This window comes from Triturus cristatus, chromosome 8, assembly GCF_964204655.1.
Source record: "Triturus cristatus chromosome 8, aTriCri1.1, whole genome shotgun sequence".
In the NCBI taxonomy this organism is placed as follows: domain Eukaryota; kingdom Metazoa; phylum Chordata; class Amphibia; order Caudata; family Salamandridae; genus Triturus; species Triturus cristatus.
In genome coordinates this window covers 701,809,530-701,823,668 of record NC_140591.1, presented here as the reverse complement: position 1 = coordinate 701,823,668, position 14,139 = coordinate 701,809,530, and positions in this window count along the sequence as shown.

Here is a 14,139-nt window from a genome sequence, read left to right as displayed (position 1 = left end):
CTCTAAGCCCTTTGACATCCGGAGGGGCACGCGACAGGGGTGCCCACTATCGCCCCTCCTTTTTGCGCTGTACGTCGAATCCTTAGCACAGCGGATTCGCGACAACCCTGACATTACCGGCGTCACTTTCGGGGGGAACAGCACACCATTAGTTTATATGCGGATGATATTCTGGCAGCTCTGGAGAATCCGGAGAGGTCTGTGCCCGCCTTCTTGCGGGAACTGGAGACTTTCGGGAGGGTCTCGGAGTTTAAAATGAACCGAGCGAAGTCCATGCTCCTCCCCTTGGGCAGCAACATGCATGCAGTCCGCGACACGGTCTCCGGATATGGGGGTCTGCAGCTCCAGGACTCCATCCCGTACTTGGGGATAGTTCTTACCCCCTCCACCGAGCGGACGGTCAGTCTGAACTACACGAATATCTCTTCCTAGATTCAGGGTGAGCTCAGGCGTTGGCAGAAGCAACCCCTCTCCTTGCTCGGGCGCATCGCTGCAGTGAAGATGTCCATATTACCCAAGCTTCTATATATTTTTCAGACCATCCCGGTGCTTCCACCTCCGGGCACCATACAAAAATTACAAGATGCAGTGCACCACTTCATATGGGGAGGGAAACGGCGCGTCTGCGCAGAGACCACTCCTACCGATCTCTGGATGAGGGAGGCCTGGGGATTCCGAACCTAGTACACTACTATAAGGCAGCGCAATTGCGGTACCTGGTGGAGTGGAGCTGACCAGAGTCGGAGAAGAGATGGTTATTCCAAGACAGGGCGATGGCGCACACAACGCTTTGGAAGTTACCCTTCCTAAGGCGCCCTGATAGGCCGGCCTACCTACAGAAGTCCCCATTTCACTCGTACAGTACTGCGAGTGTGGGACACAGTCGCGGTACGGAGGGGACTCACTACTTTTCCTTCCCCGCTTACACCACTGTTTGATAATCCTGAGTTCACCCCGGGATTAGAGAAGGGGGCTTTTCAGCAGTGGCGATCGTCCCCATGCCGCCCCGCGGGCCATGTGTTTGACCTTGTGGGCTTCATTCAGTTTGGAGATCTGTCCAAGTATCATGGCATCACGGCTCCGCTCAGATATCAGTATTTTCAAATTCGGCATTGGTTGACTCAGCCTGCAATACGCCCTTTAGTTTGTAGAAAACTGACCCCTTTTGAAAAATGGCTTCTTACTAGAGACTCGGACCGGAAGTTGATCACTGATCTGTATAAGATGATTTGCCTGACGGTCACTGCGCGTCCCTCAGCCGGTCAACAGCGCTGGGAACGGGACCTGGAGAGAAGCCTTTCCATGAAAGATTGGCAGGCAATTTATTATAGGGCCTACCATACAGCCAGGAATGCTGCTAGCAAGGAGACCGCAGTGAAGGTGGTTACTTACTGGTATTTGACTCCGGTCATACATAAAGGCAAGCCTAGCCGTAGTTCTGCATGCTGGAGGGGCTGCGGGGAGGAGGGCACTTTGACCCATTTACTGTGGGAGTGCAGGGAGGTGACGGGTTATTGGACAACAGTTCTCAATGATGTTGATAATCATTTTGACACCGAAATTCCCCGTTTCCTGGCCTATACACTTTTAGGGATGCCCAACGCACTCACTTTCCCCTTGAAGTCGCTCCGTGGACGTCAGATGGGCCTGCCTTTGGGCACGGCGGTACAGCACATTATCTCACTTTGGGGAACGCGAACTCGACCTACTCACACGGGTTGGCTGCATCGATTATGGTATACAGTGGGTATGGAATGCATACAAGCAACCCTCACGCAGACCACGGCATCCTTTCAAACGTTCTGGCAACCTATCCTATCACTCCTATCAACGGAATTTAATGAAGTCACTTGTCCCAAATATCTCCGTCTTTTGCGCATTACCGGCGCCTCAGCCTCCAGCGCCACTCCTGACACTCGATAGAGAGCGATGCACAGGGGATGGCCTTAGGGACAGGACACGGCACACCGGTTGGGTGGGGGGGGGGTCCCAGGGAAAGGGGGGTTGCGGTTGGGGTCGTTGGTTGGGGAGGGAGGGGTCTTGGGCATTGGAACCTTGATCCCGCTTGCACCCAGGGTCGTTTGGGACTTTATTGACTTATTGCTATAGCTTGCGGTGGTGGAGGCAGGGGGGTACCTGGGGTTCCTCCGCATTGTATTAGCAGAGTAATAGATGTGATTTACATGTCCTTGTTTTGCCGTCAAATTTAATAAAAACAAAGTTAAACCTAAAATTATCACCACAGCCACGAAGCGTCAAGAAATTCATCGCGTCGCTGCCGCTGAGGGCTCGCTGGCCTGATCATCGCCCCGCACGTTTGCGGGCCTCAAAATTGTCGCTAACACCCATTAGCGAGTGGTCGCGACCAAAAGCGTGAGCAAAAACATTGCTATACCGCCGTAGCGGCATTTTTGTGGATTATTGACAACAACATCCCTGAACTGTGAGTAAAATGGTCGCAGAGACCATTGCCCTGAACTGAACTTTGCATTCCCCATTTGAACTATTTTTGCAGCATCCAGAGAGAATTATTTTTGCACAGTATTGTGGCTTTCTCGTTATTTGGTCTTGTGATAAGCCTATATATAAAGATAACTATTTTCTTATACCTACCTGTGTTGTGTCCCTTTGTAGTGTTCCTCACTGTATTACTGTGTATGGTCATAGACGCTTAACACACTGCCTCTGAGATTAGCCTAACTGCTCGTGCTACGTTACCACAGGGTGGAGCAGGGGTTGTCAAAGGGGTGCAGCCCTTCACTCTGACTTAGGAAGAAGGGTCCCTGAATGGACAGTGGCCATCCACTGCCAACCAGAGACCCCCATTTCTAACATTGGTGGTCAGCGGTGGGGATCTGGACTTGCGTTTATGACCGCATACAGTAATTATAGTGTACACTACTAGTGAGTGCAGACCATAACGTACCACATACATATTTGAGGATTTTTTTTATTTTTACTCTATTTTTGTTTAAGAGTGCCAGTTATTGATACAATGGCCAAGCCCAGAGCCGTTGACCCAGAAGAGTTCTCCTAGGAAGAGGAGAAGATAGATACCTACACTTCCAAGGAGCTCACATTTTTTTGCGAGAAATTTACAGTCCCTACCACAGGTTTCACCAGGAAAGAAGAGTTTTGCAAGACACTGAAGGCCTGGCTAGCATCCAAGGATGCCCCTAGGAATATGGGAGACCCTGTGGTGGAGGGAGAAAATGTGGATGAAGTGGTTGATGTAGTAGGTGATAAAGTGCTTTCCAGCCCGGGCACGAGTGTGTCGGCGAGGGGTCTGTCCCCAGAGGAGATGGAGGACAGGGAAAGAGAGAGATGCCATAATATGGAGATGGCTAAGATGACACTAGAAGATCAGAGGGAGAGAGATCTTGAGAACAAGAAGCTAGAGTTTGAAATGATGAAAATGAAGCTTGAGCATGAGAGAGCATTGAGGGAGCTGGAGATTAAGGCAAAGAATGGAGAGACCTCCAGTCCCTCTGGTGGCAGCATACCAGTAGTACAGACAGAGAGCAGAGTATACATTCCTAAAGAGGTTATTAAGGATTTCCACAAGAGTGAGGATATTGGGCAATGGTTTGCCGCTTATGAAATAGCTATGGTGTCCCACCGAGTCCCTGAGAAGGATTGGGGAGTAGGGTTGTGGGGACGGTTTGTGAGTGAGGGGAGAGACACCTTGTTGGATCTGCCCCCAGAAAGTAGAATGGTTTATGAACACATGAAAGAAACGCTGATGACCCGCTATGGGTTGACCCCTGAGATGTACAGACATAGGTTTAGGTCCTGTAAGAAGTTGGAAGGTACCACATGGGTGGAATATGTGTCTTTTTTTTGCAGAGCAATGGAACGCTGGGTAAAAGGTAGCAAAGTAGAAACTTTTGAGCAACTGTATGATTTGATTGCATGGGAGAATCTATCTGAAAACTGTTTTCCTGAGCTACGCCAACACCTCATTGATTGCAGGCTGACTAAACCTAGGAATCTTGCTGAGGAGGCGGACAGCTGGGTCAGCACCAGGGTCCACAAGGGTCCAATGGGAGACTTCGCCAGAGGTAGGCAGGGTCCCCAGCTGAGAAGGGGTGGTGGGACAGGGGTCAACCAAGGGAGTTCCACCGAGGGCCCCAAAGTAATACCCAAGGGAACCAAGCAGTGGTGTCCCAGCCTCCCCAAGAAAGGAAGCCAATGCCCCCAACAGGTAGGCCTGTTTACAGAGGGCCCCCTACTTGTTATCATTGTGGCCAAGTGGGCCACCGGTCCTTTGATCCTCAGTGTCCTCAGGGGGCTACTGCCGCACCCCCCCCCCCGGGCACCACCCCGCCAGATGGCTAGTGTAGCCTAGGAAGGAGAGGAGATGGATGCCCATGAGGGGTGGGACCCTGCACAGTTAACCCTTGTCTCCCAAGGAGACTGCGAGATGGTCCCTAAACCTGCACTGCCTGACAACACTAAGAAATACAGGCAGTGGGTGACCATCAATGGCCATAAAGTGGAGGCTCTCAGGGACACAGGAGCCAGTATAACTGCTGTCAGCTCCCGGTTGGTGTCCCAGGAGCAGATCATTCCCCATGCATTCTGCCAAGTAGTGTCAGCCAACAACTAAGAGAGCCAATGTGAGGTGGCTCAGGTTCCCTTCGAGTGGTGGGGGGTATCAGGAACTCTTCAGGTAGCTGTGAGGCCTGCCATGCCTGTAGACTGTCTGTTGGGCAACGATTTGGAGAACTTCCCGTGGGCTATGTTGGAGAGGAGTTCTCACTTGGAAATGCTGGGTCTGCCTGAAGGGGCGTGTGCCACCACTCGGTCCATGGCAGCCAAAGAGGGTGTTGAGAAAAGTCTGGAGCCTGAAAGTATGGCCCAGATCCCTGCCTTAGAGAGAAGGAGCAGGGGGCGCGGGAAACCAGCCCCCCCAAGTTCCCACGGCCCAGTAAGGAGCAGCCCTTCAAGGGGATGCCTAGAGCCTATCGGGGAGCGAAGCACCGACTTGGGGGACCTGCCTGAGCTGACCCATTGGCAGCAGGAGGGGGGCCCACCAGGGAGGACTTTTGTGAGCAGCAAAAAGTTTGCCCTTCTCTTGAGGGTATGCAGCGTCAAGCTGCAGCACAGGCAGCAGGTGCTATGTCTGGTTCGCATCTGATCTATTGGGAGAACAGTCTCCTGTACAGTGAGCCTAAGGCTGCTGAGCCGGGGTCGGCCCGTGTGCTGGTGGTACCCGAGTGCTTCAGAGCCTTCCTACTGGGGTTGGCTCATGACATTCCGTTTGCAGGACATCTGGGGCTGACCAAGACCTTTGAGAGGCTGGTCACCCACTTCTGTTGGCCCCAGATGCGCAAAAGTACAGATACGTACTGCAGGACCTGTGAGGCTTGCCAGGCAAGTGGGAAGAGTGGGGGAAAGATCAGGGCCCCACTCCAACCCTTTCCAGTTGTGAGTACCCCATTCGAGCGAGTGGGATTTGACATTGTGGGGCCTCTGGACCCGAAGACAGCCATGGGCAACAGGTACATCCTGGTCCTGGTGGACCATGCCACCCAGTACCCAGAAGCCATCCAGCTCAGGACGGTGACGGCCCCCGTGGTGGGACGTGCACTGATGGGGATCTTCTCCAGTGTGGGGTTCCCCAGAGAGGTGGTGTCCGACAGGGGAACCAACTTCATCTCCCAGTACATGAAGTCTCTGTGGGAGGAGTGTGGGGTAACTTATAAGTTCACCACTCCTTACCACCCCCATTGTCTGGTTGAAAGGTTCAACCGGACCTTGAAAGGTATGATTATGGGCCTAGAGGAGCCCTTGAGGCGTAAGTGGGACGTCCTCTTGCCATGCCTGTTGTTCGCCTACCGTAAGGTGCCCCAGAAATTCTTAGGGTTCAGCCCCTTTGAACTACTCTACGGTCACCCGGTCAGAGGGCACCTGAGTCTGGTCAGGGAAGGCTGGGAGCAATCTCCCAGGAAACCTCCCCAAGACGTATTTAGCTACATCTTGGCCTTCAGGAAACAGACTCTGCGTTTCAGAAAGATTGCTGAGACAAACCTGGAAGCCAGCCAGGAGATGAAACGTTGGCATGACCAGAATGCCACTCTGGTCGAGTTTCAACCTGGTCAGAAGGTTTGGGTACTGGCCCCAGTGGAGCCCTGCGCGCTCCAAGATAAGTGGACCGGTCCATTTGAGGTGGTGGAGCGCAAAAGTCAAGTTACCTACTTGGTGGACTTTCAGTCGCCCAGGAACCCCCTGCGGGTCCTGCATGTGAACCGCCTGAAGCCCCACTTTGCGAGGTCTGAAGTGGGCATGTTGCTTGCCACAGATGCTTGAATGGAGGAAGAGAGTGAGCCTCTTCCTGACATCCTGTGCACAGAAGAGAAGGATGGGTCAGTTTAGGGTGTGGTCCTCTCCACCACACTGACCCCTGAGCAGCAGAGAGATTGTCACCAGCTGTTGGGACAATTCTCAGATTTGTTTTCCCTAGTGCCTGGAGTCACTGACTGGTGCGTCCATGAGGTAGACAACGGGGACAGCCCCCTTGTCAAGCATAAGGCTTACCGGGTGTCTGACAGGGTCAGGGCCTACATTAAGGAGGAAGTCTCCAAAATGTTTGCCCTAGGGGTGATTGAGTCCTCTAGCATCCCGTGGTCCAGCCCAGTGGTCTTGGTACCAAAGACTGCCGCGCCTGGTGAGGCCCCTGAACTGAGGTTCTGTGTGGACTACCGAGGTCTCAATTCGGTCACAAGGACCGATGCGCACACCATCCCCAGAGCAGATGAGCTCATTGATCGGCTAGGAGCTGCCCGGTACCTCAGCACGTTTGATCTAACGTCTGGGTACTGGCAGATCGCATTGACTGATGGGGCAAAGGAGAGGTCAGCATTCTCCACACCAGATGGGCACTACCAGTTCCGTGTGATGCCCTTTGGAATGAAGAATGCCCTAGCCACCTTTCAGAGGTTGGTCAACCAGGTGTTGGCTGGACTGGAAGATTTCAGTGCCGCCTACCTGGACGACATTGCAGTGTTCAGTTCCTCCTGGGAGGATCACTTGCACCACCTCTGGGAAGTGTTGATGGCGCTGCGCAGAACAGGCCTCACAATCAAGGCCAGTAGGTGCCAGATTGGGCCGGGTTCTGTGGTGTACCTAGGACACCAAGTGGAGATTGGCCAGGTGGCACCCCTGCAGCCCAAGATTGAGACCATCCTGGCTTGGGAGCCTCCAAGGACCCAGACGCAGGTGAGGGCCTTCTTAGGACTCACGGGGTACTACAGGAGGTTTGTCAAGGGGTATGGCAACATTGTTGCACCGTTGACTGAGCTGACTTCCAAGAAGCAGCCAAAGATTGTGAACTTAACTGACACCTGCCAAAGAGCTTTTGATGCCTTCAAGACTGCCATATGTACAGCACCCGTACTCCAGGCGCCCAACTTTGCTAAAGAATTTATTGTCCAGACAGATGCTTCGAGCATGGGGTGGGGGCTGTTCCATCACAGATCAATGAGGAGTGACTCGACCAACCTGTAGCCTTCACCAGTAGGAGGACACTGCCACAGGAACAGAGGTGGAGTGCAATTGAGCGGGAGGCATTTGCTGTGGTCTGGGCGCTGAAGAAGCTAAGACCATACCTGTTTGGGACTCACTTCCGGGTTCAGACAGACCACAGGACCCTCAGATGGTTGATGCAAATGAGGGGTGAGAATCCTAAGTTGTTGAGGTGGTCCATTTCCCTACAGGGGATGGACTTTACGGTGGAACACCGCCCTGGTGCAGAGCACGCCAATGCTGACGGTCTGTTCAGATTTTTCCGCCTTAGTGATGAGAACTTCCCAGGGGATGGATAGTTCTTCCCACATTTCAGCTGGGGGGGACACGTGTTAGACCTAGCACCAATGGCGTGATTCTCCCTTCCTTTTTTTCCCTGTACCTCCTCTGTTTTTCTGGTGATAGATGCTTTGAGCGCTGCGCCACTGCCATTCAGTGCCGCAGCGGGGGTGCTCCCTGTGTAAAGATGACATATGAATTGATGTATCCATGATTGACTTATTTGGTCTACCTGTTAGTCCCTAGTAATGTGGCCTGTGTGTGCCCAGGGCTGGTAAACCAAATGCTGCTGGTGGGCCTGCAGCGCTGGTTTGCGCCACCCACAGAAGCAGCTTCTAAAGTGTGTCTCAGACCTGCCACTGTAGTGTCTGTGTGCAGTCTAGAACTGCAATCTTGGCTGTGAAGAGCACCCACTTCCCAGCCCCTGAACCTTCCCGTGGCATCATGTAAGCCACCCCTATGGTAGGATGCATTGTATGTGTAAGGTAGGACATGCTCTGATAAGTGTAGCATGTCCTGGTAGTGAATTACACCCAATTTCGTTTTTCACTACTGTAAGGCTACCTGTTCTCCATAGGCCAGAATGGGAGGTTTGGCTATTACATTCTATAGTCCTAACTGACCCATAGAACATGGTAGAAAAACGAATTTAGTATGCCTGAGCTCAGAATATTAAAATACATCTTTTAGTGAAGTTTATTTTTATATTCTGTGTTTGAAAATACCACTTTTAGAAAGTAGGTATTTTCTTGCCTAAGCCTTCCAGTGTGCTCTGCTGTTATGTGTATTGGCTGTCTGGTTTTGGAGGGACAGGGCAGGCTGAGTCAGACCTGGGTTGAATAGAGAGATCTGCATTGGAGTGTGGGGAGGGGTAGCTCCTGGACCCGAATAGGGCTGTGCCCGCAAGGTGAATGCTGGCTCCACCTCCCACTGTGTGTCTGATGGCAGACCCCCTCTTTCTGAAAGGAAGGATGCAACCTGGTAAACAAAGTGCTCCAGGGCTGGGCAGAACTGGTTCTGGCTGGGTTCAGTGACTTGTAGCTTCTGAGAACAAAGACTTTTGGAGTATAAATATCTGTGCTGAAACCCCTACAATTGGTATTGCCCCTGGATCTCAAGACCAACCTCTGTCCGTGGAACTGAAGGAAGCTGCAGAAGAGGACTGTCCTGGTGCTGTGTGCTGTTCCCTGGATTGGCCTGCAGTAGTTTTCATTGGACTGGAAATAGGAGGGAAAAGGAGCTGTAAGAGAACTTTTTAATCTTGAACCTGCAATCACCCAAGGGCTAGACAGAGAACTAGCCTCCTGACTGAAGTCTCAGGACCAGTAGACTTCATTTTTGTCGCTAAGGCCTGTTAGCGAGCCGCCGCAGCCGAGGAGTGTCAAGAAAATCATCGCACTGCTGCCGCTGAGGACTCGCTGGCCTGATCATCGCCTCGCACGTTTGCGGGCCTCAAAAATTATCGCTAAAGCCTGTTAGCGAGCCGCCACAGCCACGGAGCGTCAGGAAAATCGTCGTCCTGCTGCCGTTGAGGACTCGCTGGCCTGATCATCGCCCCGCACGTTTGCGGGCCTCAAAATTGTCACCACAGCCGCGGAGCGTCAGGAAAATCGTCGCCCTGCTGGGGCTGAGGGCTTGCTGGCCTGATCATCATCCCACACGTTTGCGGGCCTCAAAATTGTCGCTAACACCCGTTAGCGAGCGGCCTTGACCAAAAGCGTGAGGAAAAACATCGCTAGCCTGCCACAGCAGCATTTGTGTGGATTATGGCCAACAACATCCCGGAACTGTGAGTAAAAGGGTCGCAGAGACCATTGCCCTGAACTGAAGTTTGCATTCCCCATTTGAACTATTTTTGCAGCATCCAGAGAGAATTCTTTTTGCACAGTATTGTGGCTTTCTCGTTATTTGGTCTTGTGATAAGCCTATATATAAAGATAACTATTTTTGATACCTACCTGTGTTGTGTCCCTTTGTAGTGTTCCTCACTGTATTACTGTGTATGGTCATAAACTCTTAACACCCTGCCTCTGAGATTAGCCTAACTGCTCGTGCTATGTTACCACAGGGTGGAGCAGGGGTTGTCAAAGGGGTGCAGCCCTTCACTCTGACTTAGGAAGAAGGGTCCCTGCTTGGACAGTGGCCATCCACTGCCAACCAGAGACCCCAATTTCTAACAGTTTGGTACGCCCTTAGGACCCAAACATGTATTTGTGCTATTACTGTTGATTGCTAACTTGTGAATTATGTAGTTCGAACTCCAGTCTCATAAAGAGACTACAGGGGTGTGTTTTATCCGAAATACATATATTTTGAATATATACCTGGTGTGGTTGTCCTTTCATTTGATTATTCAAGAGATTATAGACTGGTAAAACAAGCTGCTTTACATTCCTTCAAGTCTTAGCCTGAAGGCTGCTCTCCATAGCTACCACTAGGATAGCTTTCAATAAAGGTTGTCTTTAACCAATTCACAATAAGGGGTTGTTTGGACTGATACAAGGTGCCCACTAGAACTAGTGAACAGCATAAATCAGGCCACCTTCTCACATTGGTGTGCAGCGTGTGGGATTCCAGCTTGCTATTGTTTTACCAGATAATCTCAATTGCATTGATCAACTGAAAACCACTAAAGGTACCTAAGGTACATATAATATCAAGTTTAGCTACAGTAAGTTCTACTGAACTTAGAGTTGTGTGTTAAGGGATAGCACACCCTTTATACAACTCAAGAGAGTTTAGTAGGCCACAGTGGTGTAGGTAGTGGAATACACCACACCACATTAGTAATGTCTAACCACCCAGGAACCAGTGGGTCCCTACCAGGAACCAGTGAGCTCCTTCCCTATAAATATGAGGATCTCTCCTTTGCTCAGCTAAGGGCCTTATGTTCCATTAGGAAGCTGAAGACAGACAAAAGCCCATCCACCCAGCATCTCATAAAGATACTTAAGCTGGATGACATCACAGGGCCTAGTGGGCCTGATGAGGTAGACAGTGTGGGTGGGGCAGCAGGTGAGGGTGGGCCTAGGGGTAGCAACTCCCCTGACCCTACCTCTAATGCTGACCAGACTGATGACAATGATCAGGATCTGGTGAACACAGCTCTCCTGGATGAGGATGAGGAGGATGACAATAATGCTCCTGCCTTTATTCCTCCAGGTAGAGTTGAACATAGGGCTAGAAGGGATAGATCTCTGTCAAGGGGATCTGTACAGTCTAACTCCTCTATAGGGACCTCTGTCTCTTCTCACAGAGGGAGGGAAACCTCCCAGGAGAGGAGAGAGAGACTGCTGAAGTATGAGCAAGGCAAGTTCAACCTCAGAAAGCAGCAGATGGCCTTAGATAGGGAAGCCCTCGAGCTCTACAGACCTAGTAAAAAGGAGGGACTAGAGTCCCTTGGTGGCAGCAATTTCCCTAGAGATAGGGAGAGGTCTTATGACCATAGAAACCTAAGTAAGATTGTCCCTCCCTACCAGAGTGGGGATGACATCCACAAATGGATAACTGCCTTGGAGAGGGCCTGTAAAGTACAGAAGGTCCCTCAAGGTCAGTGGGCAGCTCTCCTTTGCAGACAAAGGTAGAGATAAGCTCCTCACTGTAAGAGAAGAGGATGCTGATGATTACCAGGTCTTGAAAAGTGCACTAATAGACGGGTTTGGCCTAACCAGTGAACAATTCAGGTTAAAGTTCAGAGATGGTCAAAAAGCACAACATCAAGACTGGGTTGACTTTGTTGACTGTGCTGCTAAGGCTCTGGAAGGTTGGTTATTGGACAGTAAAGTGTGTGACTTCAAAGGAATGTACAATCTGATAATGAGGTAGCAGATTCGTAATAACTGTCAAAATCAGCTGTTGCACCAGTATCTGGTAGACTCTGATCTGACCTCTCCCCAAGAATTGGGAAAGAAGGCAGACAAATGGGTCGGAACCAGGGTCAGGCAGAAGGTACAGAACCAAGGTGGTGACCCAAAGAAGCAAGATTCCAAGAACTCTGACAAGGGTGGGGACAAGGGTAAAGACCAGAAGTATTCTCAAGGGCCCCAAAAATCTGCTTCTAATGGGGAGTCACGGTCAAGTAAGGGTAAAGGCCAAAAGAAACCTTGGTGCAAAATCTGTAAGCAGAAAACTCACTGGACCAGTGACTGCACCAAGGCCAAAGAAAATACTCCAGCCCCCACTAATGCCCCTAAGGCACCTGCTCCTCCTAGTGCAGTTACAATTGGTGGTGGGAATACACAGAATAACGGTGTAGTAGGGTTGACCCTGGGTTCTGAGATGAACTCTGGCCTAGTCAGAGTACAAACTCAGGCTGTGCTTGTCAGTGATGGGGGCATGGATATGTCCCCCTTTGTGAGTCCAAGTAACCTGGGCAAATACAGACAGCAGCCTTTGATAAATGGTGTAGAAGCTTGGGCATTCAGGGACACAGGAGCAAGTGTCACAATGGTGACAAACGGTCTTGTGGATCCTGGGCAGATTATACTTGGTGAAATGTACCAAGTGACCAATGCTAGCAATGTCAGAACAGACCATTCTATGGTAGTTGTTAACTTCTCCTGGTGAGGGGTAACTGGCCTTAAGAAGGTTGTGGTAAGTGCAGACCTACCAGTACAGTGCTTGCTTGGCAATGATCTAGAGACTTCTGCTTGGGCTGAAGTGGAGCTCAGGACACCTGCAGAAATGTTAGGGATCCCTGCACATGTCTTTGCTGTGACTTGGTAACAGGCTAAAATGTCTAAAACTGGACAGGCCCTGGATTCTGGAATAATGGACCAGGTGCCTCACAAGAGGAGGAGCAGTAGGGTTAAGGCAGAGCCTTCCCACCTGACCCGTCTCCTCAGGGAGATGATCTTGAGCCTGAAGAAGGAACTGTCTCAAGTGGAGCTTGAACCTGACCAGGTTGAGTTCTTGGGGACAGGGGGCCCTTCCAGGTCTGGTCTGAGCCAGGAGCAACAAACCTGCCCCTCTCTTGAACCCCTCAGAAAGCAAGCTGCTGATGAGGCTGCTTGTAATGCTAGTGGCACCCATAAAGTTTATTGGGATGATGGACTCCTATATTCAGAGAGTAGAGACCCAAAGCCTGGTGCAGCCAGGAGGTTGCTATACCTCTGAAGTTTAGGGGCTTCCTATTGACACTAGCCCATGATATTCCCCTAGCAGGACACCTGGGCCAGAACAAGACTTGGGACAGAATTGTTCCTCACTTTCACTGGCTCCACATGTCTGAAGACACAAAGGAGTTTTGTCGCTCCTGTGTAACCTGCCAAGCCAGTGGCAAAGCAGGTGGCACTACAAAGGCCCCCCTGATACCACTACCCGTGGTGGGGGTTCCCTTTGAGAGGGTTGGGATTGACATTGTTGGTCCCATGGATCCTCAAACAGCATCTGGGCACAGATTTATACTGGTGGTGGTGGATCATGCCACCAGGTACCCAGAAGAAATTCCCCTAAGGACCACTACAGCACCTGTAGTGGCAAGAGCTCTCTTGAGTGTGTTCTCAAGTGTAGGCTTTCCTAAGGAGGTAGTATCTGACAGGGGTAAAACTTCATGTCTAGTTACTTGACTGTTATGTGGAAGGAGTGTGAAGTAAACTACAAGTTCACCACACCCTAGCACCCACAATGCAATGGTTTAGTTGAGGGATTCAACAAAACCTTAAAGGGCATGATCAAAGGACTCCCAGAGAAGCTTAGGCGAAAATGGGACCTGCTCTTGCCCTGCCTTTTATTTGCATACAGGGAGGTGCCTTAAAAGGGGGTTGGTTATAGCCCATTTGAACTTTTGTTTGGACACCCTGTCAGGGGTCCATTGTGTTTGGTGAAGGAAGGATGGGACATAGTGGACTATGTACTTGGTCTCCGCTCCAGGATGGCTGAGTACATGAAAAAGGCAACCAAAAACATTGAGGCTAGCCAGGAAGTGCAAAAAGCCTGGCATGACCAAAAGGCTGTACTGACTGTTTACCAGCCAGGACAGAAAGTGTGGGTGTTGGAGCCTGTGGCCCCAGCAGCCCTCCAGGACAAATGGAGTGGCCCCCATACAATTGTTGAACAAAAAGGGGAGGTTACCTATTTGGTAGACCTTGGAACCCCTAGGAGTCCCCATAGGGTACTTCATGTCAACAGACTGAATCCATATGTTGACAGGGCAGACATGGGCTTGCCAATGGCTACTGATGAAGGACAGGAGGAAGAGAGTGACCCACTCCCTGATCTGCTTTCTCAGAACCCTGATGATGGGTTAGTTGATGGTGTAGCCTTGGCAGGCAGCCTCACTGCCCAGCAGCAAACTGGCTGTAGCAACCTTCTCAGCCAGTTTAGACATATGTT